At 41.1% G+C, this 14,464-nt stretch overlaps 1 long non-coding RNA gene across 1 annotated transcript; it reads left to right on the top strand.

Annotated features, from left to right (window-relative positions):
- Nucleotides 1-241: 241 nt before the first annotated feature.
- On the top strand, nucleotides 242-11,121 carry LOC311515338. Its single transcript, XR_014710109.1, has 3 exons — nucleotides 242-538; nucleotides 5,599-5,658; nucleotides 9,499-11,121. It is a non-coding gene; the product is annotated as an uncharacterized lncRNA (long non-coding RNA).
- Nucleotides 11,122-14,464: the final 3,343 nt, after the last annotated feature.

Genomic DNA, 14,464 nt, shown 5'->3' with positions numbered 1-14,464 from the left:
GCTACGCTCCGTGATTGGCCCGCGGGACGGGCGAGCTGCGAGGGGATTGGCTAGCCGGGCGGGTCGGAGTTCTGTGAGGCTCGATGCTGCCCGCGGATTGGCCACCGTGGCGTCAGGCGCGCGGGGATTGGTCTCCCGTGGGTACGTCCCGGGACGCAGTTCGGTCGAGGCAAGGCGGCGGTTGGGGGGGTTGCGCGAGCGCCCCCTGGTGGCTAGCGGGGAGTTTGCTCCTGGCCGGGCCTTGACGCGGGCCTGGCCCTGGCCCTCGGGGTAGGGAGTCAATCGGTAGGAACGCGCGAGCTGTGAACGGGCCGCCGCTGCGGGGGCGCTGGGGGGGGGGCAGGCCGGGTTCGTGCCCGCGGATTGCACGGGGCGGAAGCGCAGAGCCTCCAGCCTGCTCCCCGTGGTGGGAGGTTTGGCCTCCCTGGCAGGAAATTTGGGCACCGCCGGGCTCTGATTTGCAGAGGTGGACCTCGGCTGGTGGTGCCGCTGCTCGGCGGGGCTGACCCTCAGGGGGGCCCAGGCTTTTGAGCAGCTGGTGAGTAGCTAAGAAAGATTTGATGCTCAGATACATTGGTTAGTCTCTAAGGTGCCGCAAGTCCTCCTTTTCTTTTTGCGGATACAGACTAACACGGCTGCTCCTCTGAAACCTAAGAAAGAACTGTGGGCTCAGCGAGCTAATAGTCCTGGATACGGAGCGCGAGCAAATTGTTTGCAGGATGGAATCCGAAGAGAGTCGTAGGGCAATTAAAAACACAAAACTGCTCTGGGCAATCGGAATTAAACAACTCCTCCACTTTAACCAAATAATGTATTTGCTATAGGCATATAGGCCCCTGAGTGTTCTCAGCTTAGGATATAATTATCTCCTGAATGAGAAACACCCACAGATTATATTATTAATAATAGTGTTATACAGCATCTTAAAATTGCACACAGCTATTTACAAACTAAACAAAACAAGGTCCCAGCCAAAAGAGACTAACCAAGACAGAAAAAAAGAAGGGTGTGCAAATAATACTACAAGGAGATTAGAGAGTGGGAGGAAACTGGAGCTGAGATGTAGGCAGAGATCATGCACAGTTTTGAAGGTGAGGGCAAGGAGCCTGAATTTGATGCAGTGAAAGGTGGGAAGGCAGTGATGAGATTTGTAGAACCCTGTAAATCCGCAGATGCAGATATCCACGGACCATTTTTGCGGTTTGCGGATCGGATGAGGATACAAATTTTGTATCTGTGAAGGGCTCTAGAGATTTGGGAAGGAGTTGGCATGGAGCGAGAAAAGAAGCGAGATGATTTCAGTTTAAATGTTTTGAATAGAAATATGAGGAAGCAAGAGAGGAAGAATTCTATTAGTTGAGAAACTACCACCATGACGGCAAGTGTTTTATCAGAAGGAATGGAAAGAAAATAATGTTCGATATAAATATAGAAGACCTTACAAGACTCAGGGAGAATATGGGAGAAAGAGACACCAGCCAAAAGATGTGTCTGATCTTATCAAACCAAAGATGACATAGGGGCCCCTTCGGTATCTGTATTCAGGACAGGAAATAGTCTGGAAACCACATGGATGAAACTGATGATTTCATACTGGAGGACAGAAATCCATTCTCTTATTCTTGGACAGTATCTAACATGGTCAACCTAAAGATACTGCTGTTCTGTCTGAGGGAGGTACAGTAGAACCTCAGAGTTATGAACACGAGAGTTATGAACTGACCAGTCGACCGCACGCCTCAATTGGAACTGGAAGTACGCAGTCAGGCAGCAGCGGAGACAGGGGGGGAAAAGAGCAAATACAGTACAGTGTTAAACAAAAACTACTACAAAAATAAAGGGAAAACAGCATTTTTCTTTTGCATAGTAAAGTTTCAAAGCTGTATTAAGTCAATGTTCAGTTGTAAACTTTTGAAAGAACAACTATAATGTTTTGTTCAGAGTTACGAACAACCTCCATTCCTGAGGTGTTTGTAACTCTGAGGTTCTACTGTAGTGGGAGTCCAAGGAAACAAACTAAAATGACTTATATCTTTCCTGGAGGGATGCCACCAGAGAGTAGTGATGAGTACTACTATTAAACCCCTCAGTTGTCTGAGGCTGAATTCTGTCCATATATCTATTCAGTATTTATATGTAGCCACCATTGCTATGACTACACTGCAATTAAAAACCCAGTAACTCAGGCTGATGATGCTTGGGCTAATAGGTTGTTTAACTGTGGTATAGCCATTTGGTCTGGGCTGGCCTGGTACCTGGGTTCTAGGACCCTGCGAGGTGGGAGGGTCCCAGTGCTTGAGAGACCTTCACTTATATGCTTTGTAATGTTTGGTGTGCATTTAAGAAACTGCATAAAATTAATTATTAGTAATATGGTAATTTGAGGGTGTAGTTGATGAGATAATCATCATCCCTGGGCTGAAGAAGCTGAAAGGTATGGGTCTATAGCAAATAAACTCCAAGGCCAAAGGTCATACATACATAATACCATGTAGATTCAAATGACCAAATTACAGCAGCTGTGGCAACCATAATTGTATATGTCCCTAATTTTGTGCATTTAAAATCTCAACCAAAATCTAGCAATAACAAGTTATGTTACAAGTTGAAGAATATGGTAACAGGTGAGTTATTGGTAATGACCAAAGGCATCTGGCAATTTTAGTATCAAAGTAATAGGATAGGGTAGCATATAGGTGATGCCACACTCAAAATGGCTGCCACAAAAAGTGTCCTTTTTATGTCTTTCTTGGTAAGAAAATATTCCCAAAACAATGTTCCCTCTAATTTTTAACAGGCCGTGTGCCCAAAAAATTTCTTCTGTGCTGCCTCTGAAGCAAAATAAATAAATAAAATAAAGCCGAAGCTGGAGTGCGCGTGGTGTTTCGCCGTATGTGCGGGGTTTAAGATCTGTGTGCACGTGCACAGCTTGGAACAGTGTCCCAAAATACAACCAGTACCTGTGAGAATATCTGTCCAATTTCAGATGCCTCCAGGTGAAGGAAAAGATCACTAAAAGTACAGGCAGGCAGGCTGAAGACTCTAGAAACAGTGCTAGTGTCTCTGCCTATATCCCACTCCTCAATATGGTGCTGACCAGCAAATTAGAATAAACAGGGACCAGATAACTGGAGCAATAGCTCCGCTTCCCCTCCAGTGAGCACCATTGTGGTGAAAGTCCTTGGTGTGGCCTGGATCTAGCCAAGTCCCACTGTGGACAAGAAAACAAGAAATGACATCAGGTACTGTTGCCTTCTGGCCGGTTTTTATACTGCCTTGCTGCTGGTTAAAAGATGTGCACATATTGTGGGTTGGTTTTTGTAAAACGGTTCTCTAAAACAGTCTAGCAATTGGCTATAGTCTGCACTAGGACCTTTTTTATTGGTAGGACGGGAGTGGCCATTTTTTCTGGGCCTTAGAGGTGGCCTGCAGCTGCTACAGAGTAATTTCTTGTTCTATTTTTCCAAAAGACTAAGGCCGAGATCCTCAAAGGTATTGAGACACCTAATCCCACTGATTTCAGTAGGAGTTAGATGCCTCAATACCTTTGAGGATCTAGGATTAAGAACTTCCTTCTGCCCTCCAAACACCCTCTCTGTTGTAATGTAATGGCTAGGATGTGACACACAGGAGAGCTGATATGAGACTGATGTTTGTTTCCTGGCTCCAGTCACTTGAAATGTGTCAAGGCTACATGACATGGGTCCCAGACCCACTTGGGGATTTTGGCTTCCGCTGGAACCAGTCTTGTAACGATGGGAAAAGCTCCAGCCTTCAGATAACTTCCAGCTTGCCCAGCCAGTCTGATTCTCTGCCTTTTCTGCTCCTTCACCTCCTAGGGAAGAACAGTCAGTCAGGGCTGCTGCAGGAGGTAAGCAGATATCATATGACCCAGAAACAACCAGCACAGATTAATGCAGACAATTAATAAAATACAGAGCTAGACACATCTGGGATAGAGGTCAAGGCAGAATTATCAATCCTAATGGTCCAAAAATCATATGGCAGGCATCCAAAAAGCATACAATCGGCTTAAAAATCACAAGATTAAAAAAGAAAATGATAATAAATGTTGGGTTCTTTTTATTTTCCTTCTTGTCTATGATCCTTTATATCTAGAAGCTTTTCTTCACAACCACGAGGGCTAGAAACTTCTTCCCCGGGTTTTATTTAGGCATCTTCTGTCCCTTCCACTTCACTGACAGTCAGGGATGGCTATGACATGACTTTGGTATTATCGTGGCAGGATGCTAACAGTTTGTTTTCCAAAAGTGAACATTGTGTTCCACTTCTGATGGGATGTATGCTGGGGTGGGGGAGACAGTTAACGTGAGAAGATACTGGTCAGCATGATAGGCAGTGGTTGCGTCACATGCCAAGTTTCCTGACATATAGCTACTTTTGAAACTACTTTAGGGCTAATTGTATTTGATTTAAGAAACCTGATTGATGTTGAAACCAAGGTTTTTATTCTTTGAGCCATACGTCTCTGAACTGGAGATCCTAGTAAATCATTGTGATGTTTGTTGCGATATGCCAGCAATGTTAAATGTGCATCCCTGAATCCTCTAGGGCTTGCCTTATTTACTACACCTAGTTCTTTGCTGTTAGCACTGGATCGTCTACCAACTCATAGGAAGGGCTTGGCATATTTTGAACAAATTTGTCAAAAGGAATTCCCAAAATGAAAATGAGTCACTTAATAATGTTCCACCATTCATATCTGTTACTAACTCATCTGGAATCCCACAGTGAGCAAACTGTGATCTAAGAGCTCAATAATAATAATAAAAACAATAGAAGTCTACAAATAAGAGGTAATCTTATCCCTCTAACTCAGATAGACATAAACCAAAGTTGGACCAAGGTGATCTGGAATCCCAGTTGGTTTGTGTGTTTCTTCTGCATTCTGTTTCCTGTATTTATTGCAGATTTTACACTTGGTTGCCTTGTCTTCAATAGCAACCTTAGAGCCTGGCCATAATAGGACAACTTGCATTCTCCTCTTACACTTCTCAATACCCACAGGGGCACAGGGGTTATGTTTAGCATTTCCAATCTCATGCTCATCCTTGGTACAGAATCCCATCCAATGGAGAAATTTAATCTCTATAGTTCCAGTATGTTTTTGTGCTTCAAGTTGAAGGTGCCTGGGCTTCTTTTGCTGGCCATCCATATAGAATTACTTTCTCAAGCTATTGTGAAGTTGGGTCATTATGGGCATCTCATTTGAGCTTGTCACATTTTGTTTCAGAAATGGGTATTATTGAATTATATTTATTTCAGCCTGTTCCTCCATCTCTGTTCGTTGCTTTTTTTACAGGTGATCTTGAAAGCATATCTACTATAAGAATCTCTATGTCAGGCTTGTATTTCACATTTAATAAGTACTTTTACAATTTCCTATTTGTTTTCTTAAATCGAGTGGGAAATTTTACACAATGGTTTCTGTAATTTGACTTCCAGTGGTTTATGGTCTTTTTTTTCTACCATGATCAATTTCTGTCAGTAAACGTATTCATTAAACTGCACGCATGCAAAGCCAATTGCCAGCATTTCTTTTTCAATCTCAGTACAATTCTGTTGTGTTTTAATCAGGACTTTGGACACATTTGGCTCATGAAGATCATCTTGAAGAATGACAGCTGCCAACCCCTTGTGAGTTTGCATCAGCCGAGATTGAGTTATCAGTTATTATATGTATTCCACTTATTATATCCTGCTTATGCTCCCACTGGAATGTATTATACATTTCCAGTGCCTTTAGGCCTGCCCCAAATAGCCATATGGAGGATTTCACTCTCTCCAATTTCTCCATTGTCTTTGCAATTGCTTGCAGGGATTTTGGAAGCACTAAAACCACCTGCTCCAATTCTCTGCCAGGTTTTTTTCCAGACTAAAATATTCAGCTGACTTAATTTGATCAATTTTTGGCAAAGGTTACATTTGCTTTTGCCATCATGAAATAAGGATGTGAAACAGAGCAGTGCTGGCAAGAGAATTATGTTTATTTCCTTGCTCTAATTACATGACATAGGCACGGGATACCAAAGGTTATGCGTCAGGAGTCAGAATCTGCTAATGAGCAGCTGCTGTTACCCTATCATAGTAGGAATTGCTTAAGAGGCTCTCCTGTACCTAGATCAGTCATCCTCCTCCTAGCTAGGCCATGGACAAAAAGCAACAGTAGGAAGTAGGGCTGTCAAGCGATTAAAAAAAATATATTGTGCGATTAATCACACTGTTAAATAATAATAGAATACCATTTATTTAAATATTTTTGGATGTTTTCTACATTTTCAGATATATTGATTTTCAATTACAATACAGAATACGAAGTGTACAGTGCTCACTTTATATTTATTTTTTATTCCAAATATTTGCACTGTAAAAAACAAAAGAAATAGTATTTTTCAATTCATCCAATACAAATACTGTAGCGCAATCTCTTTATCATGAAAGTTGAACTTACAAATGTAGAATTATATAAAAATAAAACTGCATTCAAAAACAAATGAGTGTAAAACTTCAGAGCCTACAAATCCACTCAGTCCTACTTCTTGTTCAGCTAGTCGCTCATACAAACAAGTTTGTTTACATTTTCAGAAGATATTGCTGCCCGCTTCTTGTTTACAATGTCACCTGAATGTGAGAACAGGCGTTTGGATGGCATTGTTGTAGCTGGCATCACAAGATATTTACGTGCCAGATGCGCTAATCATTTGTATGTCCCTTTATCTTCGACCACCTGTCATAAATATAAAGGGAAGGGTAAGCCCCTTTGAAATCCCTCCTGGCCAGGGGAAAGCTCCTCTCACCTGTAAAGTGTTAAGAAGCTAAAGGTAACCTCGCTGGCACCTGACCAAAATGAGGAGACAAGATACTTTCAAAAGCTGGGAGGAGGGAGAGAAACAAAGGGTCTGTGTGTCTGTCTTTGCCAGGGATAGACCAGGAATGGAGTCTTAGAACTTTTAGTAAGTAATCTAGCTAGGTATGTGTTAGATTATGATTTCTTTAAATGGCTGAGAAAAGAATTGTGCTGAATAGAATAACTATTTCTGTCTGTGTATCTTTTTTGTAACTTAAGGTTTTGCCTAGAGGGGTTCTCTATGTTTTTGAATCTAATTACCCTGTAAGATATCTACCATCCTGATTTTACAGGGGGGGTTTCTTTATTTCTATTTACTTCTATTTTTATTAAAAGTCTTCTTGTAAGAAAACTGAATGCTTTTTTCATTGTTCTCAGATCCAACGGTTTGGGTCTGTGGTCACCTATGCAAATTGGTGAGGCTTTTTATCCAACATTTCCCAGGAAAAGGGGGGTGCAAGTGTTGGGAGGATTGTTCATTGTTCTTAAGATCCAAGGGTCTGGGTCTGTAGTCACCTAGGCAAATTGGTGAGGCTTTTTACCAAACCTTGTCCAGGAAGTGGGGTGCAGGGTTTTGGGAAGTATTTTGGGGGGAAAGACGCGTCCAAATAGCTCTTCCCCAGTAACCAGTATTAGTTTGGTAGTGGTAGCGGCCAGTCCAAGGACAACGGGTGGAATATTTTGTACCTTGGGGAAGTTTTGACCTAAGCTGGTAAAGATAAGCTTAGGAGGTTTTTCATGCAGGTCCCCACATCTGTACCCTAGAGTTCAGAGTGGGGGAGGAACCTTGACACCACCATTCCAGATGACATGCGTCCATGCTGATGACGGGTTCTGATCAATAACGATCCAAAGCAGCGCGGACCAATGCATGTTCATTTTTATAATCTGAGTCAGATGCCACCAATAGAAGGTTGATTTCCTTTTTGGTGGTTCGGGTTCTGTAGTTTCTGCATCAGAATGTTGCTCTTTTAAGACTTCTGAAAGCATGCTCCACACCTTGTCCTTCTCAGATTTTGGAAGGCACTTAAGATTCTTAAACCTTGGGTCGAGTGCTGTAGCTATCTTTAGAAATCTGATATTGGAATTGTCAAAGTCAGATTCAGGACTCACATAATTTGTCAGACCACTCTGTTTATTAGCAAAGCGCTTTGCCAATGCACCCAGATGTGAGCCCCTCTCTGAGGCTAAAGATAACTTATTTCTACAGCTAAGCCAAAGCCAATTTAACATAAGAGACAAAAGGAAGCAGAAACTGACAAATATACATACATATCTTATTTGCATACTAACGTTTACCAATCTCCTAGCTCAGTAGAAGCTCTAAGTTAATCAGTTTGAGGACCCATTGTCTCACACGCCTTAATGTTTCTCTTCCTGACAACTATATTTCAACAAACCCTTCAAGTAGCATTTCTTTAATGAATTATAATTTCAATATAATTCATTCTTAATTCATTCTACTTTCACAGAATCTTCTTAGTATTTTGTCAAATCTGCAGTGAAAGTGTTCTTAAATCAAACAACATATGTTGGGTCGTCATCCGAGAATACTATAACACAAAATATATGGCAGCATGCAGGTAAAACCATGGAGCAGGATACAGTTCTCCTCCAAGGAGTTCAGTCACAAATTCAATTAATGTGTTTTTTTTTAAACAAGCATCATTTGCATGGAAGCATGTTCTCTGGAATGGTGGTCAAAGCATGAAGAGACATGAATGTTTAGCATATCTGGCAAGTAAATACCTTGCAATGCCAGCTACAAAAGTCCCATGCGAACATCTGTTCTCACTTTCTGGTGATATTGTAAATAAGAAGAGGGCAACATTATCTCCCATAAATGTAAACAAACTTGTTTGTCTTAGCGATTGGCTGAACAAGAAGTAGGACTGAGTAGACTTATAGCCTGTAAAGTTTTACATTGTTTGGTTATTGAGTGCAGTTATGTAACAAAAAAAAAATCTACATTTGTAAGTTTCACTTTCACGATAAAGAGATTGCACTACAGTACTTGTATAAAGTGAATTGAAAAATACTATTTCTTTTGTTTGTCATTTTTACAGTGCAAATATTTGTAATCAAAAGTAATATAAAGTGAGCACTGTACACTTTGTATTCTGTGTTATAATTGAAATCAATATATTTGAAAATGTAGAAAAACATCCAAAAATAGTTGTTAAATGTCAATTGGTATTCTATTGTTTAACAGTGTGATTAAAACTGTGATTAATCACAATTAATTTTTTTAATCGTGATTAATTTTTTTGAGTTAATCACATGAGTTAAGGTGATTAATTGACAGCACTAGTAGGAAGCAAGGTGATCTCCACTACAATTCCCGCCCACTCCAGCACTGTCTGGTATCCTGTACAGCAGGGGAGCTACTCACAATTATTTTTACCCTTCTGCCGCTACCCTGCAACAACAGGAGCTACTAGCAACCTAATTGCACAGGAGGAAGTAGAAATAAACATAATCATCATCTATTTACTGCTGTAAACAAGGGAAGGGGAACAGATTTCAGATTTGTGTTTGCCCTGTAGCTCTGGAGGAAAAAAGGAGTTAAAGAGACAGACCCCCCATTGTTTTCTTCCTTCCACTCTCATGTATACAACTTCCTTCAACAGAAAAGATGGAAGAATGGAAGAATAAATAACTAAAGAAAAAAGAAGATACCATCTGCTTTGAAATAAGAATAAAGCAACACAAAGATAATCTCTTTTCTTTTTTCCTCTTTAAAATATAAAGAAAGGTAAGGAGACAGAAAAAACAAGGGGAAAAGAGAAAGAAAGGGGGTTAGAAAAAGAGAAAATAAATGGAAGGAAGAGAGAAAAGTGAGAAAAGAAGAATGAATTGGGGAAAAGGAAATAGCTTAATTGAAGGAGTGTGAAAGAGGTAGGCAGAGGTTGCTGCTTAAATATCAGCAAGGGGAAAATCTATCCATACCTTTTTTCCCCAAAAGGCAAGAGATCCATCTCCAATATTTATTTTGTTACAGAATGAGCATGCCTTAAACAAAAGAATGTAGAAAGAGATAAGCCTACACCTTCTACAAATACTGACATTAAAGACATTTTTATTGAGCTCATATCTGTGACAGCTGAAATTCAAGCATCAATCAGAGACCTTCCAAATAAAGTGAAAGAGTTAAAAGTCTAAAGAGTCATACTGATGCTATTACAGATTTGGAAGATCTGAAGTGCAAACCTGATGACGTTGAAAATTGCAACGTTTCTTACCTTGTGCACTGCTCTATAAAAGTATTCTTTACTAGTGCCAAGCCCCATAGCAATCTGATTGATGGAGAAGAAGGGACTAAGCTGTTCATCAAAATACCATCTAAGTCCCAACACTATAATAGCTAGCCCTCTGCTAGAAAAACAATAATGACCTTTTAAGGGTCTGTTGCAATATGAAACAACCCTGCCCAGATAAGACCACCTGTTCTGAGCCTGTGGTCTGTGGACACCTTCCATTGATGTGCACACTACGGAAGGGTTGTGTTGCAATATTAGTTACACAGCAAATTGTTTAGTTATGCAACAGGATTCTAAGTGCATATTTTGAGTGGTCCTGAGCTTAGTGTCTTGACTATATAAATACATATAGGTGGGTTATTTATATTAGTATGGGTATATACTGTATATGGTAATGCATATACATTCTTGTAATGAGATTCTTTCAGCACTGTCAATGGGGCACTTTCTCCTGGCACAAGCCTGCTGTTGCAGTGCAGCTATGGGAGTTACAGCTAACGGAGGTGTGAACTAGTTGTTGGCTTCCATGGTGATAGTGGGAAGTTAAGGGGGATCAGGGTTAGGAGTCTATTACGGATTGAAGAGAGATAGGGCTGGTCTACACACCATTTTGCACCAACGCAACAAAAGATATGAACTTAACCAATTTAGTTATTGTGGTTCAAGCTTATGTATAGAGCAGGCCCCAGAGTTATATTTCATTTGTGTCCAAAATGTCTGTTAGTGGCACAAAACGACTGCCTCTAATTAAGCTCAGCAGGAACAAAAAAGAAGATCACAGTATGTGAAAGTTCATATCACACTTTTGCTGTCTTGGCTGAGAAGTGCTTCCTTAACTCTCTGTTTCCCGGATGTCTAATGTTTGAGGTCTTATTTTAAAATCTGACATTCTTGAAAACCAGTTAATCTTAACCTCCCTTAACTAAGGCTGTTGTGTGAGCATTGTATATAACATTGCTACGATATTGCTGTGTTTTCTGTCATTGTATTTGAATATATCTGTATGGATACGTTAAAACTTCTGAAAAATAAAAAAAAAAGCATCTCCTGACTCTAATATGGAGTATGTTTTTGCTTTCAGTAGCTCAGCTGTCATTTTTTCAGCAGGTTTCATTATCTTGTATGTACATTTTGGCCAAATGAGCTGCTGCTGTAAATGGGTCAAACTCCACTTAAGTCAACGGAGCTGTGTTCACAGTTGAATGTTCATAGAAGAATATTCCTAGCACTCTGTAACAGAATGTTAATAGGAACCATTAGGAAAAGGATAGATAATAAGACAGAAAATATCATAATGCCACTAGATAAAACGATGGTAAGCCCACACGTTGAATACTGCATGAAGTTCTGATCAGCTCATCCCAAAAAAGATACATTAGAAGTGGAAAAAGTACAGAGAAGGACAACAAAAACAATAAGGGTATATAGAACAGCTTCCATATGAGGAGCAATTAAAAAGACTGGGACTGCTCAGCTTAGTAAAGAGACAACTAAGGGGAGATATTATAGCGGTCTGTAAATGACTGGAGTGGAGAAAGTGAAGAGGGAAATGTTACTTACTCCTTCACAGAACACAAGAACCAGGAGTCACCTAATGAAGTTAATAGGCGGCATAAAACAAACAGAAGGAAGTACTTCTTCATACTATGAACAGTCAAGCTGTGGGACTCATTGCCAGTGGATGCTCTGAAGGCCAAAAGTGTAATCAGGTTCAAAAAAGAATTAGATACGTTCATGAAGAATAGGCCCATCAATGACTACTAGCCAAGATGGTCAGGGAAACAATCCCATGCTCTGGGTATCCCTAAACCTCTGACTGCCAGATGCCAGGACTGGATGAGAGGGGATGAATCACTTGATAGTGGCCCTATTCTGTTCATACCTTCTGAAGCATCTGGCTCTGGCCACTGTTGGCCAGGATACAGGACTATATGGACAATTGGTCTGACCCAGTATGGCCATTCTTATGAATATTTGGTACCGATTTTCACCTGTTTAATTTTTGTAATAAACACCAATAAATTCCTGGGAGATATAAATAAAATAAACCCCCAAAACAATGGGCCTTGATGACAATCTATTAAGAGATGCTCCACTCTTCCACTTGACAGATTTCAGAGTAGTAGCCATGTTAGTCTGTATCCACAAAAATAAAAGGAGTACTTGTGGCACCTTAGAGACTAACAAATTTATTTGAGCATAAGCTTTCGTGAGCTACAGCTCACTTCATCGGATGCATGCAGTGGAAAATACAGTGGGGAGATTTTATATACACAGAGAACATGAAACAATGGGTGTTACCATACACACTGTAACGAGAGTGATCAGGTAAGGTGAGCTATTAACAGCAGGGGAGAAAAAAAACCTTTTGTAGTGATAATCAAGTTGGGCCATTTCCAGCAGTTGACAAGAACGTTTGAGGAACAGTGCGGGTGTGTGTGTGAAATAAACATGGGGAAATAGTTTTATTTTGTGTAATGACACATCCACTCCCAGTCTTTATTCAAACCTAAGTTAATAGTGTCCAGTTTGCAAATTAATTCCAATTCAGCAGTCTCTTGTTGGAGTCTGTTTTTGAAGTTTTTTTGTTGAAGAATTGCCACTTTTAGGTCTGTAATCGAGTGACCAGAGAGATTGAAGTGTTCTCCGACTGGTTTATGAATGTTATAATTCTTGACGTCTGATTTGTATCCATTTATTCACGTAGAGACTGTCCAGTTTGGCCACTGTACATGGCAGAGGGGCATTGCTGGCACATGATGGCGTTCATCACATTGGTAGATGTGCAGGTGAACGAGCGTCTGATAGTGTGGCTGATGTGATTAGGCCCTGTGATGGTGTCCCCTGGATAGATATGTGGACACAGTTGCCAACGGGCTTTGTTGCAAGGATAGGTTCCTGGGTTAGTGGTTTTGTTGTGTGGTTGCTGGTAAGTATTTGCTTCAGGTTGTGGGGCTGTCTATAAGCAAGGACTGGCCTGTCTCCCAAGATTTGTGAGAGTGATGGCTCGTCCTTCAGGATAGGTTGTAGGTCCTTGATGATGCGTTGGAGAGGTTTTAGTTGGGGGCTGAAGGTGATGGCTAGTGGCGTTCTGTTATTTTCTTTGTTGGGCCTGTACTGTAGTAGGTGACTTCTGGGTACTCTTCTGGCTCTGTCAGTCTGTTTCTTCACTTCAGCAGGTGGGTATTGTAGTTGTAAGAATGCTTGATAGAGATCTTGTAGGTGTTTGTTTCTGTCTGAGGGGTTGGAGTAAATGCAGTTGTATCATAGAGCTTGGATGTAGACAATGGATTGTGTGGTGTGGTCTTGATGAAAGCTGGAGTCATGTAGGTAAGTATAGCGGTCAGTAGGTTTCCGGTATAGGGTGGTGTTTAAGTGACCATTGCTTATTAGCACTGTAGTGTCCAGGAAGTGGATCTCTTGTGTGGACTGGTCCAGGCTGAGGTTGATGGTGGGATGGAAATTGTTGAAATCATGGTGGAATTCCTCAAGGGCTTCTTTTCCATGGGTCCAGATGATGAAGATGTCATCAATGTAGCACAAGTAGAGTAGGGGCATTAGGAGACGAGAGCTGAGGAAGTGTTGTTCTAAGTCAGCCATAAAAGTGTTGGCATATTGTGGGGCCGTGCGGGTACCCATAGCAGTGTTGCTGATTTGAAGGTATACATTGTTCCCAAATGTGAAATAGTTATGGGTGGAGGACAAAGTCCAGCCACCAGGTTTGCCGTGAAATTATCGGGGATACTGTTCCTGACGGCTTGTAGTCCATCTTGAGTAATTTGAAGCTCTTACTCCTCTTTTCCCTTTCCTGAGCTCCCTCCCTCTCTTTTCTAACCAATTACTGTTATGGTGCACACTGGAACATGGCGAGAACAAAATAAATGTGGTGGAAACAGTTGAGAGATAGGAGTAGGAGCTATTCAGCCCTAGATTTTGGTAATTATCTCTTGTAGTCTGACCATCATACTGTTGCAGGCCGATATGACAAAAACAAATGAGTCAGAAGGAATTATTGTTTATGGTTTAGAGAGCACGTGGCTTTATAAACGTGTGAAAACAAGGTCCCTGCCTTGAATAACACACCTTTTAAAGTGTCTGCGGCATCAGAAGGAGGTGGAGCAGACAGAAACAAATCTTGCTAATCGGTGACCTACTGCCCTAAGCTACTTGGGTAGGTAGAGGAGAACAGAAGAAAATAAAATCATAGCCTCGCCCTCAAAACACAGATACATACTCATGACTCACAGTGACATTTGTCCATGGCGGTGCCCCCAAAATCCAAATGTAGGTCAGGATAGACTAGAGGATGGAAGTTCCTTGTACTGGAGTTGAGCAG

The sequence above is a fragment of the Lepidochelys olivacea genome, assembly GCF_965140295.1.
Source record: "Lepidochelys olivacea isolate rLepOli2 genome assembly, chromosome: 2".
Taxonomy (NCBI): Eukaryota; Metazoa; Chordata; order Testudines; family Cheloniidae; genus Lepidochelys; species Lepidochelys olivacea.
The sequence above is the reverse complement of the archived record's forward strand: the minus strand, read 5'-3'. Positions and strand labels throughout refer to the sequence as shown.